Source organism: Phragmites australis, chromosome 16 (assembly GCF_958298935.1).
Source record: "Phragmites australis chromosome 16, lpPhrAust1.1, whole genome shotgun sequence".
Taxonomy (NCBI): Eukaryota; Viridiplantae; Streptophyta; class Magnoliopsida; order Poales; family Poaceae; genus Phragmites; species Phragmites australis.
In genome coordinates, this window is record NC_084936.1 from 3,821,454 (window position 1) to 3,840,628 (window position 19,175).

General features: G+C 40.7%; 1 long non-coding RNA gene and 1 pseudogene across 1 annotated transcript; one reads left to right on the top strand and one right to left on the bottom strand.

The window, feature by feature from the left end:
• Positions 1–5,541: 5,541 nt before the first annotated feature.
• Positions 5,542–9,150, bottom strand: LOC133896036 (nucleolar GTP-binding protein 1-like; annotated as a pseudogene).
• A 6,964-nt stretch (positions 9,151–16,114) lies between these two features.
• LOC133896104 (uncharacterized) lies at positions 16,115–17,526 on the top strand. Its single transcript, XR_009905704.1, has 2 exons — positions 16,115–16,405; positions 17,376–17,526. It is a non-coding gene; the product is annotated as an uncharacterized LOC133896104 (long non-coding RNA).
• Positions 17,527–19,175: the final 1,649 nt, after the last annotated feature.

Sequence of the window (19,175 nt, forward strand, 5' to 3'; positions counted from 1 at the left end):
GTCACGGGACGAGGCAGCGAGAGGCAGGACTACGATGGGCATTTTCGAAGAAAACTAACGGACAAAGATAATGGCGTTGATAGCGATGGCAAAAAAGATAAGGTTTGTAACATGAATAGTACATTTAAGATTATGCCGTTTGCCATGGTATTTCTTAGATTAGAGACATTTACAGTAGTACAAACAGAATTATTGTAATATATTGCCCCCTCTCGTCTACTTCGCTTTGTCTCTGTCTGTATGCTCTCAGCACGAATCTCGGACTCCATCTGACGGTAAGAAATTCGTATGATTTGGACATGAAAATTCATGCGATAGATAATTAGCCGTTCCGGAAAATCACCCAAAAGAGAACCATCTAGTGGATTGATCACTGTTGAATATCACGTTGCCAGTGATTAGGATCTAACCCTCTCGGTCAATCCGATCAACATAAAGAATAGTAGATGTAAATACAAATAGATATATATATAGAGAGATTTTCTATTTCTTTATTATTCAAATTTGTACCATCTCTCCTATCATCTCATATATATATATAGCTCTGCTGGGATGAAATACTTATTAATCTGCAGGTATCCTTCACGGATACGATTTCTTAACAATCATGACTCCTAGCTGTATCAATGCACAAACTTCACCTTTTGACCCTTACCAACCAATGGACCTCTCAATCCCTCCGATGTGGCAATTCTGTTGACGGTGTCCCATCCTCACATGACCCGGTCAAAAGAAAACCAGAGGATACAAAAGGCGCACGTTTCTGACTTTTGCTCTAACATATATTTTAAAAATTTATTATCTATAATACTATTATATCATCTCCTAACATTATTATAATATCTTTTATTTTTTTCATCTTCAATAGCTACTATATTTTTTACCTTTTATTACTCTATTCCTCTTCTCAGACCCACAGACTTACTTAGTATACAGTGATATTAGGATTGGTAGCACTGTGCCAATCCACCTGTATCTCTGTAGCAGGCGATGCCGCTTCCGCTAGAGCCCTTTGCCGTACGCACAGATTGACATAATAGCGGCACACTATTGCGGCTCCGTTTTTAGACTATCTCCAATCACTTTCCCTTCATTTCGTTTTCTTCCCGGTTCTCTTCCTCATTCATATTCCCTTTATTTTTATTTATCTCCAACAGCTTTCCTTTGAGGGGAATCGTGAATGGAAAGGAGAGAATCTTATTCTAAAGGGAATGACCTTAGAAATTCCTTTGTGACGGAAATCGTAAAGAGAAATCGTTGAAATGCTAAAGAGAATGAAAATTTTACCGTAAAGAAATTCTGATTTTGAAGAAAAATCATTGAAGGTAGTCTTACGGTAGCTGCTGGAGCTGTCCTTAAGCAGAGCTTAACTAGTAGAGTCTGCTGGCCCGTATCAATCATCTCAACATAAAGAATAGTAGATGTAAATACAAATAGATATATATAGAGAGATTTTCTATTTCTTTATTATTCAAATTTGTACCATCTCTCCTATCATCTCATATATATAGCTCTGCTGGGATGAAATACTTATTAATCTGCAGGTATCCTTCACGGATACGATTTCTTAACTATCATGACTCCTAGCTGTATCAATGCACAAACTTCACCTTTTGACCCTTACCAACCAATGGACCTCTCAATCCCTCCGATGTGGCAATTCTGTTGACGATGTCTCATCCTCACATTACCCGGTCAAAAGAAAACCACAGGATACAAAAGGCGCACGTTTCTGTTCTAACATATATTTTAAAATTTATCATCTATAATATTATTATAGCATCCCCTAATATTATTATAATATTTTTTATTTTTTTATTTTCAGTAGATATTTTTTTTTTACCTTTCATTACTCTTTTCCTCCCTTTGATCCCATAAACATACTTAATGAACAGTGATATTGGGTGCTCCTTTCATCAGCAAGTTTGTCGATCGCTAGCACTGTACCAGTCCACCCGTATCTATGTAGCAGGCGATGCTGCTTCCGCTAGAGCCATTTACCGTAGGCACAGATTGATAGAATAGTGGCACACTGTTACGGCTCCGTTTTTAGACTATCCTCAATCATTTCTCCTTCATTTTGTTCCTTATCCGGTTCTCTTTCTCATTCCTATTCTCTTTATTTTTATTCATCTCCGACAGCTTCTTTTTGAGGGAAATCGTGGAGAGAAAGGAGAGAGAAACTCGTCCTGAAGGGAATGACCTTGAAAATTCCTTTGTGACGAAAACCGTAAAGGAAAACTGTTGAAACGCTGAAAAGAATAAAAATTCCATCGTAAAAAGATTTTAGTCCTGAAAAAAAAAATCATTAGAGATAGTCTTACGGTAGCTGCTAAAGCTGCCCTTAAGCAGAGCTTAACTAGGAGAGTCTGCTGGCCCGAATCGATCATCTCCATATTTTCTCTCTTAAAAAAAAGAAACAGAAACGAAAATAAAGATAGGTTAATGATCACTCCCCGGATCGAGGAACAAGTGCAAGGGGATGCATTTGAACAAAGTCCCCAATGAATCCCTCTCCGGAGGGCCACGTCACGGTATGGATCATACTAGGAACGCTAAAACTCCATACCAATTTTTATTTCAAGAAACCAGAAAGTATTTGCACGTTCGCGTTCCAATATATATATACATAGAGAGAGACTTTATTACGACAGCTCACACATGTTTAAGAGAAAATAGAAAATAAAATAAAATATAGCTAGGCACCGGACCAACAAACAAAAGACATCCGACGGTGTCAAGTGGGTAAATAAGAAGATGATAGACTGATAGTAGCAGCAGCAACGACGGTGACGACTGACTAAACCACCTCGATCGCCGGCTTCAAGCGCGGCGGAGGCGCCCTCCCCGCACGCCGTGAATCACGAGCACAATTCCGGCGTGAAACGCGACGCAGAGAGCGAGCGCGAAGCACGTGCGGTAGAGTCCCCGAGGAGGTTCTACGCCAGCGATGGCGGCGGCCGCCGAGGTGAGCCACAGCCCGATCATGGGAGAATCCATCTACGCACTTGCAGTTGCAGAGACCTGCTCGTCATGGAAAGAAAGAAGAAAACGATAATATATGTAGCTGCCGTTAGGGAAAGAATAATATAGGTACCTACCTACCTACAAATGGCAAAAAGAAGAGGATTTCCTTTCAGAACTGAGAGCGTATGAAGGTCAAGGAGACAATGAGTGTACCTTTCCTTACAGAAGCGACGACGTCGCTGATCCCTTCAGGGAGTGAGTAATACAATGGACAGCCAGCTTGTGATGGTGAAGATTGAAACGAACAGGTATTTATAGAAATGGTTATAGCTGCCTTCGGGTTCTCTATTTAGATCATCTCTAATCATATTCCCTTCATTTCATTCTCTTCCCGATTCACTTCTCCGTTCATATTTCTTTTATTTTTTCCAACAACTTTCCTTCAAGGAAAATCGCGAAGAGAAAGAAAAGAGAATCCCATCCTAAAGAAAATGATCTTAAAAATCTCTTCGTAACGAAAACTATGAAGAAAAACTGTTAGAGCGTTGAAGAGAAAAGACTACACGAGAATTTTCATTCAAAGAGAAACTATTGACCGTAGTTTATGATAAGGCTACACGAGAATTTTCATTCAAAAGAGAAACTATTGACCGTAGTCTTATGATGGCCTATCGACCGGTTTTCGCATCAACGTCAACATCGCCATGGAAAATACGGGTCGGGGTCCACCAAACCTTTGGTTTATCCGTGACACAGACAGAAGGAAGCACTGGTACTGGGCAACTTAACCCGGAAGAAAGAGATTTTGGGATCCATGCGGTTGGTTTCCCTGTAATCCACCTGTGGTCGCTGCACGGTGCTCCTAAACAATATAATACAAACATGATGACACCATGGATCCCAAAAGTCCCTACCTGTATTCAAATTCAAACCTTAACATGGCCGGTGGACCGGTTGTTCGATGTCCGTTCGGTTGAAGAGATGGCTGGATGCAAGACGACCATCTAGTTCTTTTTAAGAGGTTTGATTATTGGGCAAATTAGATAGATGTTATCTAGAGATAATACTTTTCTCAGATATTGGATAAATTTATTTTTCAAAAATTGCACGATAGAGTTATTTATGTTTTGAATAAGCTTTATCTTAATGATATGGCAAATTCTGATTAGTCCGAATAAATGCACTTTTTTATTTACACACTTTAAATAATATTATCTTCTAAACCATTTATCTAATTTACGATCTGGTTATATTATTATATTTATTACAATTAAATCAACAAAATAAGATTTCGTATGATTATATTTTTGATTAAAAAAAACTAAATATATGACAAACAAGCTCTACAAAATTTTAGCTAATTATATCCAAGTTCTATCCATACTAGTACTAAATACGAAATTAGATCACCCTATATACATATCCACCTGCTGCAGCCAAACGGCTGTGGCGACGAAGACATGTTGTTTTCGGGGTATTTTCTTTTTGGAATTATTCATATCGATGCAATACCAAACCCAATGTTGATTGCATGATTTTACCTCAAGAGTTGATTGCAACCCTATGCCATTGTCAAGAATGCAGATATAAAGGGAACAAACGGACCTAAGCTACGGTCCCCTGTTTTCAAATTGCATAAGAATATATGTGTGGACCGTTTGGGCCAAAAAATTACATAAACATCAAAAGGAGCGGTGTCAGTGTTCTTTACCTCCTCTGAGTTCACTAGGGTACAGTCCTGTCTGTTTTCTGGGTTTCATGGTCGCCCTTATCAGCTTTGATCCGAGCCATCTGGGAGGTTAGTAGCCGATGCACTCTTTCTTTTAGCTGGAGAGGGACAAACATATTAGCTGGAGAGCAAGGCCTTGGCTGTCAAGTAGAGTGGATTAAGAAGACTCGGGATAAGGCTGTCATGAGAACTGCTAACCTCCTTGATGCCAATTTCGCCTTTCGCAGATACTTGAATGGCACCTTCTGGACCGAATCTTCTGTATTGTGCTACTTCATCATCAACATCTTCAAAGTTTGTGGGTGTGATCTTGCCCAAAAGATCGCATTTGGATATAACATCCAGCCATAGGCGGTCGCCAAATCTTTCCTTAATATGCTTGTACGTTATGTGCTGCAAAAGAACATAACCTTTAGTAAAACAACTATTTGCTGTTAGGAGTCCAAAACTTCTGATCTGGCCTATCGGAATGCTTGAGGGAGAAATTTCTTCTGTCGGATCTCAGGGTCCTAGTGTTGCTGGTGTCCTAGCAGAAGCTAGAATGAGTAAATGACATCAGAAGCTTGGAGAAGTAACGAAAAAGATGTACCTGATCAGCAATTGAGGTTCCACAGCCTTCAGATGGATCATGAACATACAGCACAGCAATTGGTAGGTGAGAGAGCACAGCAAGCGTCAATCTCTCTATGTTATTTTTGTCATCTGTTAAATCCCCAAAACAGGAACATATCAGAGCTTGTATGCACGGGTACGGGTATATGTGCCTGTGACAGGCAATAACTAAAATCTCAAAAGAAAAGGCATATAAAGTAAACGTTGATCAATCATAGTTTTATAAGAAACCATACTGCATCAATATTACTGTCTTTTATCCAGCGCACTATCATGTCTTGTAAGAAGCCCTGGAGAGTCAGTAACCTGCAAAAGAATGTCTTAGTTCAGTGTAACAAATAAAAAAATGATAAAATAGGTGTCCTCAAATTATTCTGAGTAGGGTAAGTAGAAATGCAAATGCTTGAACCTGAAAACGTTCATGATTGGATACAATGTGACCCATTAGAATCCCTCTTGTTGTGAATGGATAGCTGCAGACCTGCAGAAATGTGAGTAGAATAAGACAAAAAGAAAAGGTATGTAACAATGAGGTGATTGAATAGAGAAGAGAACACTACGGTAGCCATCAATGCTTGAATGATGACATAAAACAAACTCAACAATCAGAACCAAAATTGATGCATTTTTTTCCTAGAATGTATCTTCAATCCATAATAGACAGAATAGAGTTATACTACTAAGCAAAACCTCCCACAGATGTTAATTGCAGAAGTTCACCAACGAAGGAACATATTTTACAATACAGGAACATATTGGATGAGGCATGAACATTGACAACTGCTGGTTGATAGGAACTAGTAAGTGGTAACTAAAATAAATAACAAGTCAAATAAGACAACCATAACTTTTTATGATTACACACTAGCAATAGATAATTGCTTGAGAAAATGTGTCGATCATCTAGCAACATATGAACAACTGAGCTGAGCATTACCTCAGGTTTGCCAGATGATAATATGCGGACTAACGATGATTTCCCCACATTGGGTGATCCAACTAGACATAGTGTTGGTATATGTAGATCAACAACTGGCATCGAACGCAAAGCTTGTAGTAACTCAAAAATTAGTCAGAGGTGCTTAATCTAGCCATAAATCAAATAGAGATTTATAGAAACCTAAATAAGAATGGACGAAAGAAACCATGAGACACCACAATCATTCTCTTACTCTCCAACTTAAAAGAAAAAACTGAAGTTAATACCTTTGCAATGTTTACTACATCATCAATGGCATGCTTTCCATGCTGGAAAGTTTCTTCAAGCTTTTTTCGGCCCTGCATAAGTATATTGCCAAGAGCCATAAAAGTAAAGCATTAGCAATACAAAGAGTCAAAGGGAGAAAGATACTCTTGCATATAAATTCAGACAATGATCCATAAGATACAGACAAAGGATAAAAAACAGCAGTCATTTATACACGCTAAAACCTAAACTAACCTCACTGAGTTGCTCCTCGGCTTCACGTTTTGTTGTTGACTGTCAAGGTCAAATATATATCCAGTATCAAAATCCATACTGTTTAAAGAGAAATGAAATAACTTGTACCTAAATTTCTCAGCTCTGGGAAATGCTACAGCAAGGATGTCCAAATATGAATGTTTTTTTTTTTTGGTTAAATCACAGGCCAGAGTATAGACAAAACGGCATCCCACATTTTCCTAGTGAGTTCTTACTAGGATGTAAGACTGACACTGGCAGTAATTTTCAGGACCTTATGATTTTATAATAGAATAAGTGAGAACAAATTACTAACAATCATTGTTTGAAAATTGAAACCATTCTTTCGTAACTTTGTGAATTAAGATTTTTCCGTGGATTGAAAGTGTGGCTCTCATTGAGATTATGGTTTTTAAGATAGGTCTCGACCATGAGTTTCAAGTATGCATATACAAAAAGGACATGTCTTGACTTGAATCTGGAAGTCAAGTTTGATATTTTTTCCTGTTTAAACAACATTACATATGTCTTATCTCCCAGTAAAGTAAGCCAATTTGCAGTAAATTTTCACACCAGTTGGAATTAAAATTGAAGTACAAATGGCATGTATTCTAACCTTGGCACAGACCAAAGCATGTTGCTTTGAAGTAATCCTTTTCCTGAGAGCATCTACTCGTCCTATAACCTGGCAGGGCGCTACCAACATCATATAATATAACTCAACGAGTAGAGGGAAAAGTATCATAGTATATAACTTCAGGAAAATATTATCCATGTCAAGTTAATATATTGTTTCTCTACCGTCATGGACAATCGCATACTCATACTCCAAACCACAAAAACGAACTATACCTGCTCATAATAAACCTCCCCAAAAGTCAACTCAATGAGAGACCTCTCATAAGGATGCAAATGCTTCCGCTTAGGGAAGTTTTCTGTGTACGATCTCAATGGTACAGAAAGTTACTGGGAAACGAAACATCTCTCAGTAATCAAGTGAATGAACTTGGTAGACAGAGCAGCAACATAAAAGACTTACTTTCATTAAGGCATCAAGTTGTTTTGCACCTTTGTTCCTTTCACGCTTAGCAATATATGCTATACCTTCAGTAAGTACATAGGGATCATAAAGCAAACGTATGGTCATGTTAAAACCAAATGTTAAGTGAACAATCTTCGTAGCTAAGTGTGATAATAAATAGTAAGGTGCAGCATACCCTTGGTTGGTGGCACATTTCTTGATTTCCTTTGTGCTGACATCAGTATATATCAGTAGTAGGCATAAAAACAGAAGTCGAGAAGCTAGAAGCCCAAATAAATAGGTTTGCTGAAAAGTGTCAGAAGCCTACTTCTGAGAAAATAAACTATAAACTGAGAAGCTAGTTGAGGATCTATTTATTTCAGGTTGCTTCTGGCTTCTGCTTTTGTCAGAAGCCCAAAAGATAGAAGTACAGACAAACTGGTTTGCTGAAAAGTGACTTACGAAGAAATTAGAAGGTTGCTTCTGAGAAAATGAACTAGAAGCTGAGAAATTAGCCGAGCATAGATTTTTTGAAAAGTAGTATGCTGAAAAGTCAAAAATTTATTGTAAATCCAACAGCTAAAATCCAAAAGCAACTTTTCAGAAAAAACAAAAACATAATTTTTCAGATAAGACAGAAGCAGAAGCCCAAACAAATAGACTTTAAGAGTAGCTTTTCTGAGAAGTAATGTGCTGTTTTGTCCTGTTTTACAGGTGAAATTGCCTTGCTTATAAAATGTTCAGAAAAGAATTTACCTTTGCACTGTCATCCAACGAAACATTACATGTTGCAGGGTGCACCCACCAACACAAGTAGTCTACTGGAAGACCTAGTTCCAGAGTTGGTAAAAAGCCTGAGTTGAAAGTAGCAACGCTGGAAAATATTCAGAGCATTATCTGACAAATGACGACAATACACCACGAGAATAACGCTTGCGGGAGCAGCAGAGTTTTGCTTTCTGCAAGAAAATCACGACTGAGAAGCCAGACTAGCAATGGGCATTTCATCGAACACCTTGCTAGCATCTGGAAAACACGGATACGTGGTGCAACAGGCATATCCGTATCCGACACCGTATCCGATACGGATACGCAGCGGATACGGCACCGATACGTATCCGTGGAGTATCGGAAATTAAATAAATCAATCAATTTCGGATACCTGGGCGATACGTAGTCGATACGCGAGTGATACGGCCCGGCCCAAGATGGCATCTGATTCCATGACCTAATCGACTACTCCACACTCCACAGCCGCCTCTCGAACTCTCTCTCGTCCATCCGAAGCACCGCGCCGGTGACAGCATCCAGCACACTCCACCAGAAGGAACGCGCCGGCGCGCCGCCGCTTTGCTGCGATCGGCGACTACGTGCTGGCATCTGGCCCTGCCCCTCGCGGCTTCAGCGGGGCTGCGGCTTCGCCGCGCGCCGGCCCCGTGCACAGCCAAGTTCGGCGAGTTCGACGCCCCCACGGAGGCCAAGGAAGCGGAAGGAGGACGGCGGGCGATGGAGCAGCGACTTTGCAGCGTAGCAGGCGGAGGAGGACGACAGCCGATAGGTCAGGCTCGCTGCTTGCCGTCGGACTTGGAGGGCGCGATTCGGCAGTCGGGGAAGGCGAGCGTGGTGCGCGGATTTCGTCAAGTCCGGAGGCCTATGAGCCATCGTATGATTCCTATTGCTCATATATGTATTGCTTCAATAATTCGATTCAAGCTTATTCTTATCTGCTGTAAAAATAGTGGTTGCAGTACTCATTTTGTGCACTAAGCAGTGAGCACCCGATTCACTCATCTTGGTTAGCACTTATCTTCCCTTTTTGACTGTTTAGACCAGTATATGTATAGATATGCTACTCAAATATCTTTAAATTCAGACCAGCATAGTATAGATTAGCACATTATACTCAATTGTTCTGATGTTCTCTTTAAATTCAGACCAGTATAGTATAGATGAGCACATTATACTCAATTGTTCACTTTAAATTCAGATGGCAACTTCTAGTAGTGGTGGTGGTGCAACCTCAAGTGCTCCTGCTCGATCCATCACTGACCTCAAGGCTCCACTGTGGGATCATGTCACAATTTTAGAGAAACCAGCTGCAGGTGGAGGCAATGCTAGATGGAGATGCAATTATTGTTCAATTGAAAAAATTTGTAGCTACACTAGAGTGGAAGCTCACTTGCTGAAAAAGTCCAACAAGGGAATCAGTATGTGCCCGAAGGTGACAATAGATGAGCTTAGCCAAATGAGGAGAGAAGTTGCAGCTGCTAAAGAACAATTAGAAAGATCAAAACAAAGAATTGTGTCCTTACCTACTTCTTCATCCAATAGCAATAAGAAAAAGCGGAGTGGACCTCCTTCTGCACTAGAGAAAGCTTGGAAAATGGACCAGCGCAAGCACATGGATGCTTTAATTGCAAGAGCATTTTATTCAGGAGGTATGCAATTGCAATGCAACACATATTCATTGTTCAACTACAGCTGCAATTTTTCAAGACCATTGCTTGTACTAATTCTATTGTTTTTGTAGGGATCTATTTCAATTTTGCAAGAAATCCATACATTCAAGAAGCATTTACCTATGCTTGCAGCAATGATTTGAAGGGTTATAAAATGCCAGGGTACAACAAGTTAAGGACTACCCTTCTCAAGCAAGAAAGGGCTCACATTGACACATTATTGGAGAGTACAAAGAGCACATGGAGTGAGAAGGGAGTGACAATTTGTGCTGATGGCTGGTCAGATCCGCAGAGACAGCCACTCATTAACTATGTTGCAATTTCTGGGAAAGTAGCTATGTTCTTGAAGGCTGATAATTGTGAAGGCGATGTGAAGACAAAAGAATACATTGCTGCCAAGCTGAGGTCTGTTATTGAAGAAGTTGGTCGACATAATGTGGTACAAGTCATCACCGACAATGCTGCAAATTGCAAAGGTGCGGGTCTACTTGTGCAAGCTGAATATAATACCATATTTTGGACACCATGTGTTGTACACACACTCAATCTTGCTTTGAAGAATATTTGTGAGCCTAAACAGCCGAAAAATGATGAAGAGGCTTTTGCTTGGAGCACACTTGAATTTATAACAAATGTTAAAACTGAAGCTCAAATGATCAAGAATTTCATCATGAATCATGGCATGCGACTTTCAATATTTAATGAGTTTAGCCATTTGAAGTTACTTGCTATTGCTGAAACAAGATTTGCCTTAGTTGTGTGTATGTTACAATGGTTTATGGAGGTAAAGAGGCCTCTTCAAAGCATGGTAATTAGTGAGCAATGGGATCACTACAAAGATGATGCTCAAATTGCTGCTCATGTCAAAGAGAAGATACTTAGTGATGTGTGGTGGGGCAATGTGGAGTTCATTCTCAAATTTACTCAACCTATCTATGATATGATACGTGTTGCAGACACCGACACACCATGTCTTCATTTGATTTATGAGATGTGGGATTCAATGATTGAGAAAGTGAAGAAAGAGATATATCTATGGAAAGGGAATGAACAAAATGAGGAATCTAATTTGTTCTTGGCTATTCATAAAATATTGATTGATAGATGGACAAAAGGAGAATCAAGGACCAAGCTATACAACTTTTAACCTTTTGCTTGATGCTAACACTGTAGATATTATAGCAAAAATTGGCTCAATGGAGGTGTTGACCGTGTACCCCCACACAAGGATATTGAGGTATCAAAAATGAGGATGGATTGCTTCAAGAAGTTCTTTCCCATACAAGAAGAATTAACAAAAGTGAAAGAAGAATACGCAAGATTCTCAACTTGTTCTGAGGAATTCAATGATCATGATTCAATTCTTGATAGATGGCTTTGTGATCCAATGACTTGGTGGTCAAATCATGAACAATATATTCCTCTATTACAGAGTTTGGCCATTAGATTGATTAGCCAACCAGCCTCATCTTCTTGCTGTGAGAGGAATTGGAGTACTTATAGCTTCATCCATAGTGTTAAAAGAAATACCTTAACTCCAGAGCGTGCTGAAGATTTGGTCCATGTGCACTCAAATCTGAGACATCTCTTTAGAAGAACCGATGCATACAAGAAAGGAGAATCAAGGATGTGGGATGTGGAAGGAGATTCTTTTGACTCTCTTAGTGGTTTAGGCATTCTTGAAGTGGCTAACCTTTCTCTCAATGAGCCTGAGTTGCAAGCCGTGTCTTTTGGAGACGTAGAGGTTGATATTCAAGAGAATGAAGTTGAAGCCAATGAGGATGAAGAAGCCTAGTTGGATTGGTGGAGGATGAACTTGGAGTTGCAGCGTGCCAGCCTGTTATCTCCTTCATGAATTATCGTTTCCTAAATTTGAAACTGTTATGTTATTACGATGTAATAGAACTTTAAGTAGAACTTAAACTCTATAGTTTATTGTTGTGATTTGTGGACTGTTATGTGCTATGTCAATCTCAATATATTGTGCTATGTTGTGAACTACACTATGCAGTAGCTATGTGCTATGCTATCTGGTTGGCTGATTATATAAGAGAAGAAATGCCGGTGAAGTGGAAGCCGGAAGGCTCCTCATCCTCGAAGGTGCTGTAATTCAATCTGTTTTCCCTCACTTCTACACAACTATGCACTTGTGGTTTGTAATTGTAACTCTCTTGTACATTATTTTTTAGCCTTAACTATTGGGCATTGGCTACTTGGATCATCGGAATGGTTGTACGAAAAGAAAGAAGAAATGACACAAGAACAAGGTAATTTGTTCCGGTTATTATTATATGCACTATATTACTTTTTTTTTAAATCAAACGTATCCACGTATCGGGATTTTTAAAAAAATAGCGTATCCGCGTATCCGTATCCGCCCGATACCGATACACGTATCCGTATCGGTGTCGCATAGGCTAGCATTAGCAACACTTGCCCAGGAAAGAGAAGGAAGAGCTACGGGGAGCCAGGAAGATCCTGCAGGTCGACTAACAGCATAGAGGAAACTATTTCCTTGGCTTTAGTAGGGCAACCACCATGTGGAAAACACGCTGTTCCGCATGAACATCAGGCGAAATTCATCGCGCAAAGCGGTGCCCCGTGGGAGAAGATAAGCGGAAATGGCGCGCCCGTAACTGGCTCGACCTAAGCCGTCGTAAACAAAAACGGCGGTGCGCATTTCGTCGAACACCCTGCGTGCGAGGCGCCGCAGTGAAGGCGAACCTTTGGGCAGGCGGCGGTCATGGGCGCGGCTCGCGGGAGCGGAGTGTGAGAGGAGAGCGGCGGTGGTGGTGGGCGGAGGAGGAGCTCCCGCTGCCGGGCGCGGGCGGAGGAGGTGAAGATGGAAGGCGCGGCCTCCCGCTGCCGCTCGCATCCCTGTTGCCAGCAGCGAGAGTTCTCTACCGCAATGGATATTGATTGGTAAACGCATAATATCTCCTCGGGCCATCAACATCCGATGGCCAAATTGAAAATACAAAAAAATCATTATCAGTTAAGTAAAATACCAAAGTAGTGCACAAAATATTAATCACTTGCCAAAGATACTCTTAGGCTACTCACAATGCTCCATCTTCGCTCATATACGAGACATTAGGATGAAACATCATGTGACAAGCAAGTACGTGAGTAGAGAGAATAAGTGTTGGTGATCGGTGAATTATTGATCTTACGAATTTGTAGAAAAATATATGAGATATTTTAATTAGACAAATTAATAGAATACACAAGTAAATTTTTATACATGTTTAGATCACCCTTAGAATAATAGATATACAACATATTTATCTTATATTGATCTATGAGACTACTACAAGGAACTACGTGGCTAGCCTAGATAGATCTAATATAGTCGACGAATTTGTTGCAAATAGTCAAATAAGATCTAGCTATGAAAAACTTGATGGAAGCAGAGCTTCTGCATACGTGTAATGACTTGATGAACTTGTGTCTTTTAATTGCTTGTTGTCTCTCTTCTCGTAAGGTCTCAACCTTTGTATATATAGGAGGCGTCGTATGTTCTCTATACTCTTCATTCTCATTTTTTAGATAAATTTTCTTATTTATGATAAATTTTCTTGTTTACGAGATATCTAGTGCCTACATACAGTTTTCATTCACAGATATATATCTAGAGAATAATGGAAACCCATGTGGTATCCATATATGGTAGTTATATATTAGTTATTGTCAATAAGAAACAAGTTAGAGTCAAAATACAAAAGAAAAAAACAACCAAATATATATTAGGATAAATATAGTGTTCTCGATATATATTCTCGTATTTATCTATTGACAAAGAGCAGCTCTCTAGATATAAGTAATAGACATTATGAATTGAGAAGTGTATTTCTTAGCATGTATTTCTCATATAATAAATATATAACCATTATGAATTGGGAGTGGTTTTAGGGATTTTAGAGAGTAATTTTAAAGACATGTTTAAAAGTTTCACAAAACTTTAAATAGAGAAATCTTCTCAACGGGCGGCAGGTTCTTATCAACCGTTTGATGAGCGACAAGTTTATAGATATGTAAATTTTCAAAATGAGAGCATATTTTTGTTAATTCCAAAACATAAAATTGTATAAATAAAAAATTGGGGGTTGAGGGGAGTGGGTTGATGTGGACTGGGGCTGTTGGACTTGGATCTGACGGTCCAAATAATTGACTGGATGGAGGTATTTGAATGCACACTTTATCTTGGCCAGGCCCATCATGCCCAGAAAGCCTATTAGGCCCATCCGAGGGCGGGAAAAAGGAAGACGAGAGCCGACGAGGAGCACAGCAAATCATGTCGCCGAGGCTCATCGACGCGCCACCGCCGTCCAAGCAGTGACAGGAGACCGAGATAGGAGGAAGGCGAGGTCCACAGCGCCAACGTATATGTCGCTTAAAGCGGGAGCAATCCCAAGTTTGCACACCCGGGGCCAATGTCTCCAGTGCCAGTCGAAGATGGCCGCCGGTGCCAGTTGAAGATGGCCGCTGCAGCAAACACCAGCGCCACCATAGCACCCAGGACAATGTATGCGCACCCTTGGCCGATCTCTGCGTCGGTGAGGACCATGGTGCCCAACCAGCTGAAGACCACCATCACGAAGGCGGCCAAGCGGGAGTGGGCGTGCGTAGCCAGGGTGAGGGGAGCCTGAGGGGAGGGGGAGACGATGCGTGGATTGTTTCACAGTTTTAGCTCAAATACACATAAATGTGACCTAAACATTAATATATTAGTTGAGTGCATATACGCTAAAAAAAATATTAATATTGAATATAATAACATCAAGCATAAACTAAAGATATAGAGATATGAATGCGCTATGAGAGCGTCGCAGAATAAATTCGTCGGGACGCCGTAGATTGATTTTACGATAGGATCCAACAAAGAAGTAAATTATCCATTAATTTTCTTTCTAATTATTTATTTATTTTTATTAGTAAAATAAGTTTCATATCCGTAGTCGTTAATAAGGCGGAGAAGCTGAAGGGCGAGAGTGGATGGTAAAAATGGATAAACTATTCAAATTTTAGGGATTTTTATTAGATATGAGGAGAATAGAAGAAGATATAACATGAGAATCAACTTATATTTTATATAGTAGAGAAGATACGTAATATACATATTAAGCTACAATTTTATTGCAAAAATTATTAGGTATATATATATACACCCTTGTTATAAGGTTGACCGAACAGTGTAAGAGCCTCTCGTATTTGGTCTAAATTTCTATGATTGATTCTTGTGAACCATCCAAACACAATATATCCTGTATTTCTATAGTATTTCACACCACATGATATTTAGTTGCTACGATTTCTCTACTATTGTGTTTTCTAGTACACACGTTCTAAAGAGGCCCTTACACTGTTACACATACTGAGAAGACGATCATATTAAGTCCTTTTGGCTACTTGGTCGCCATGTAAACCACTAGAAAAGACACTTGCTTTATTTCGACTGAAAAAACCATGAAATATTTTTTATATATCTTAACTGTTCCTACTCTGCAAATTATATACGGTTCAATTCAAATTTACGGTAGATTTTCACGAATCCTTGCAAGTTTTTTCTATTTTTCGCCAAAAAAACCTTGCAGCAGTGTGCATTCATGGAAAACCGGCACTGACCTTCGCCGTTAGAGGCTACTACCTCTTCCCATTGTTGCTTCAGAGAAAATTATACTTTCGATATCTCTAATGGATGACTTCGACAATTTGACAGCACTAACATTGACACGGAGCATTTGATTCTATGACATTCTACCAATTTAATCCATTTTACTTTACTTTCCTTTTTTTGGTAGGCGAAATGTCAAGTATGCCCTTGGTTCACAGACCGACGATTCTTTATTCGTTCGCTCGGTTCTGCCGAGGTGGCGCTCGTCCTCCCCGTCGATCCTAGGCCAGAAGACGCCAACGCTTGTCATGGGCCGGCGCTCGATCCGTAGAAGCTCTCGCGCGCTCCGTCGATCCATCCTCGCGCGCGCTCCTCGGTGCTCACACGCTCGCCATCGATCCGTCCTCGGTCCTCAGCGCTCGCGTCGTGGTCCCAGGACCAGAGGCCAGCGCGGAGGCTGGCGCGAAGGCCGGCGCAAAGGGAGGGGAGCAGCGATAGAGGTGCCGCTCGCGGCACAGAGGCCATCGGCGAGGCTGTTCGATGAAATGGACCCTACAAAAGAGTAATTAATCTCTCCCTTTAGTCATTTGTTATGGATTTTGCACTAGATTTGAGGATAATAGATCCATAGAACGAACCCAAATTGTTGTTCTTGTTTTGCATTATTTTTTCCCCAAAAAATTGAGTAGGCCTAATCTGGAACGCGCTTGTATAGAACAGGTTAGAGACCCTATAAACGATGCAGTGCTCGATCTGATTGAAAGGCTAGCTTTTGAGATGTTTGGTAACTCGTTAGATGCGCCACCATTGCTTGAGGCAGTAGAACCAGTAGTAGCACATCCCGCAGAACCAGCAGCAGCACCTGTTCCTTTGATTGATTGGTCTCCTCTGGAGATTTAGGATATCCATGATGAGGAAGGGAGAATAACAACCATGAGCGATGACCAGATGTATGTAATTTTGGGTTTGAGGGATGAGGATGAGAGGTCTAAGAAGAGTGCCCAGGGATGTGCTGCTCAAGCAAATAATGCTCATGGAGGTGTTGGTGAAGGAGGTGGTACTCAAGCAAGTGATGTGTGTAATGGGCCTACTGGGGATGATATAGAAGGTGCAGCCGTTCCAGTTGATGATTGCATCCCTCTTAAGTCTATGATCAGGTATGACATGGATCATCCCAAGATGGATCTTGGCACCATGTACCCCAATATGAAGGAATTTAGATTGGTTGTGAGACAATATGCAATCAACGAGGAATTTGAATTAGGCACCGAGAAATCTTGTGAAACAAAGTTTAGAGGGTTTTGTAGAGCACAAGGCTTCCCTCGGAGAATTATTGTTAATAAAAAGAGTGATTTGCAAACTGTAATGTGACAGTATTGTAATTTTGTTTATATGTTACTGACTGTTGTACTAACCTTATAAATAACCTTGTGTTTGTAGGTCACTTAGTTGATGAGCATACATGTACATCTAGCAATAGTATCAGGTTACTGACTGTTGTACTAACCTTATAAATAACCTTGTGTTTGTAGGTCACTTTCTTAGTTGATGAGCATACATGTACATCTAGCAGTAGGATCAGGACTACTATGGCTTCTAAGGCTTGTGTGGCTGATAAGGCATTATATCTCCTCATGAAGACCCCAATACAGGTGCTAAAGCAATACAGAAACAGTTGCAGGATGATCATAATGTCATTATTTGGTATGGCATAGTCTGGAGGGGAAAAGAATTAACATTGCAAGAGTTGTATGGAGGATGGGAAGAGCGCTACAAATGCCCACTGAATGGAACCAAGAAGAGGCAAGCCTGCTCATATTTTTATTTTCATGCTTGTTGTTTCACCTTTTCACTTAATGATAGATGCTCATTTTTGCCATCCTACATACCACCAATGCAGCCAAGGAAGAACAATACCAAAGCCCTACTAACTGAACCTTTGACACCACAAAAAATCCACCATTGCTAGTGATGCGGTGTTGGAATCTTTAGCCTACTATTGTGCTCGGGAGGCGCGTCGCCTCATGGAGCGGTGGGTGGCAGGTGGCTCACTGCGGGCAGAGGAGCGGCGGGGTGCCACACTGGTGATGGGGTAGTGGACGCTGACGACGAGTGCGCAGCCACCAAAGCGGCTCGACGCAGTGAGCAGAACGCAGTGGCAGACACGTGCATGTGTGTCACCGCCTTTGGCTTGCTCCTGTAGGCCACTGTTGAGGGGCTTAGCGTGGCGGGACAAGACGGAGGAGGGGCAACATTTGCACGGGTGCCCGGGGGAAGGGGCCGGGAACAACTACGGTTTAATTACTTGCAAAGAAAAATATCTATGTCTTTTGAATGAAAAGAAAAATGACACGGTAGGTTGAATTGATGCTTAACTATACCAACCAAATAATAACATAGTATCAATAAATAAGGTAGACAATTTGGCTTGGATGGTATCTCTACAACTCAAAAATTGTACTGACTACTGACATATGAGCTATAGAAATTTTCGTTCATTTTCAATATATTGATTTATCGATTCACTATATCTGGTACTGACATATGAGCTATAAAAATTGTACTCAGCCACTAGTTGTCAAAAAACATCAATCAGGACAACTGAAATTCCCAGACACCAAATTTTTGTTTAACAAATTTTTTACACCTGTTGTAACGCACAGGCAGATAACTAGTAAAAAAAAAGAGCTGATCAACTACCTTGTCCAGGCAATGATGGAATCGGTTTGTGAACCAAGGGTATACTTATCATACTGCGTACTAAAAATAGAGAAAAGAAACTAAGATGGATTAAAATTCCTAGAATGTCATAGAATCAAACTGCTCTATGTTTTGAGGGATATTTTGGTGAAGCCAATGTTGAGGGTGTCAATTTTCTCGTTGCTTTATCTGCCCTCGGCGAGCCCTGACCTCGCACGTCACCAGCCATGGAGTTCATCAACGACGACTGGGACTCCTAGCCCCGCGTGCGCATCCTCCACTCTGGCGCCAACTCCACATCATCTTCCTCCACCACCGCCAAAGCATCCCCCTCCTTCGCCCACACCGCATCCTGTACCGCCGCAGTCATCGTGCTTCTTGCCGCCGCGTACTACGCCCTCCCAGCCTACCAGGTCCTCTCCTCCCTCCTTGTCTGGATCGCCACCTCTCTCCTCCTTGCCCCCCTTGAAAGTACATGTAGTCCTTATATGTGGTTTTAGTAATTAATGACAATACCTATAGACTAACAATTATATTAAGAATTATTAGTAGGCTGTTCCATAGCGATGCATGAAGAAAAGATATGCATCACTATGAATGAGCTCTAAGTGATGCTCGGGTAAGTCAAGGAT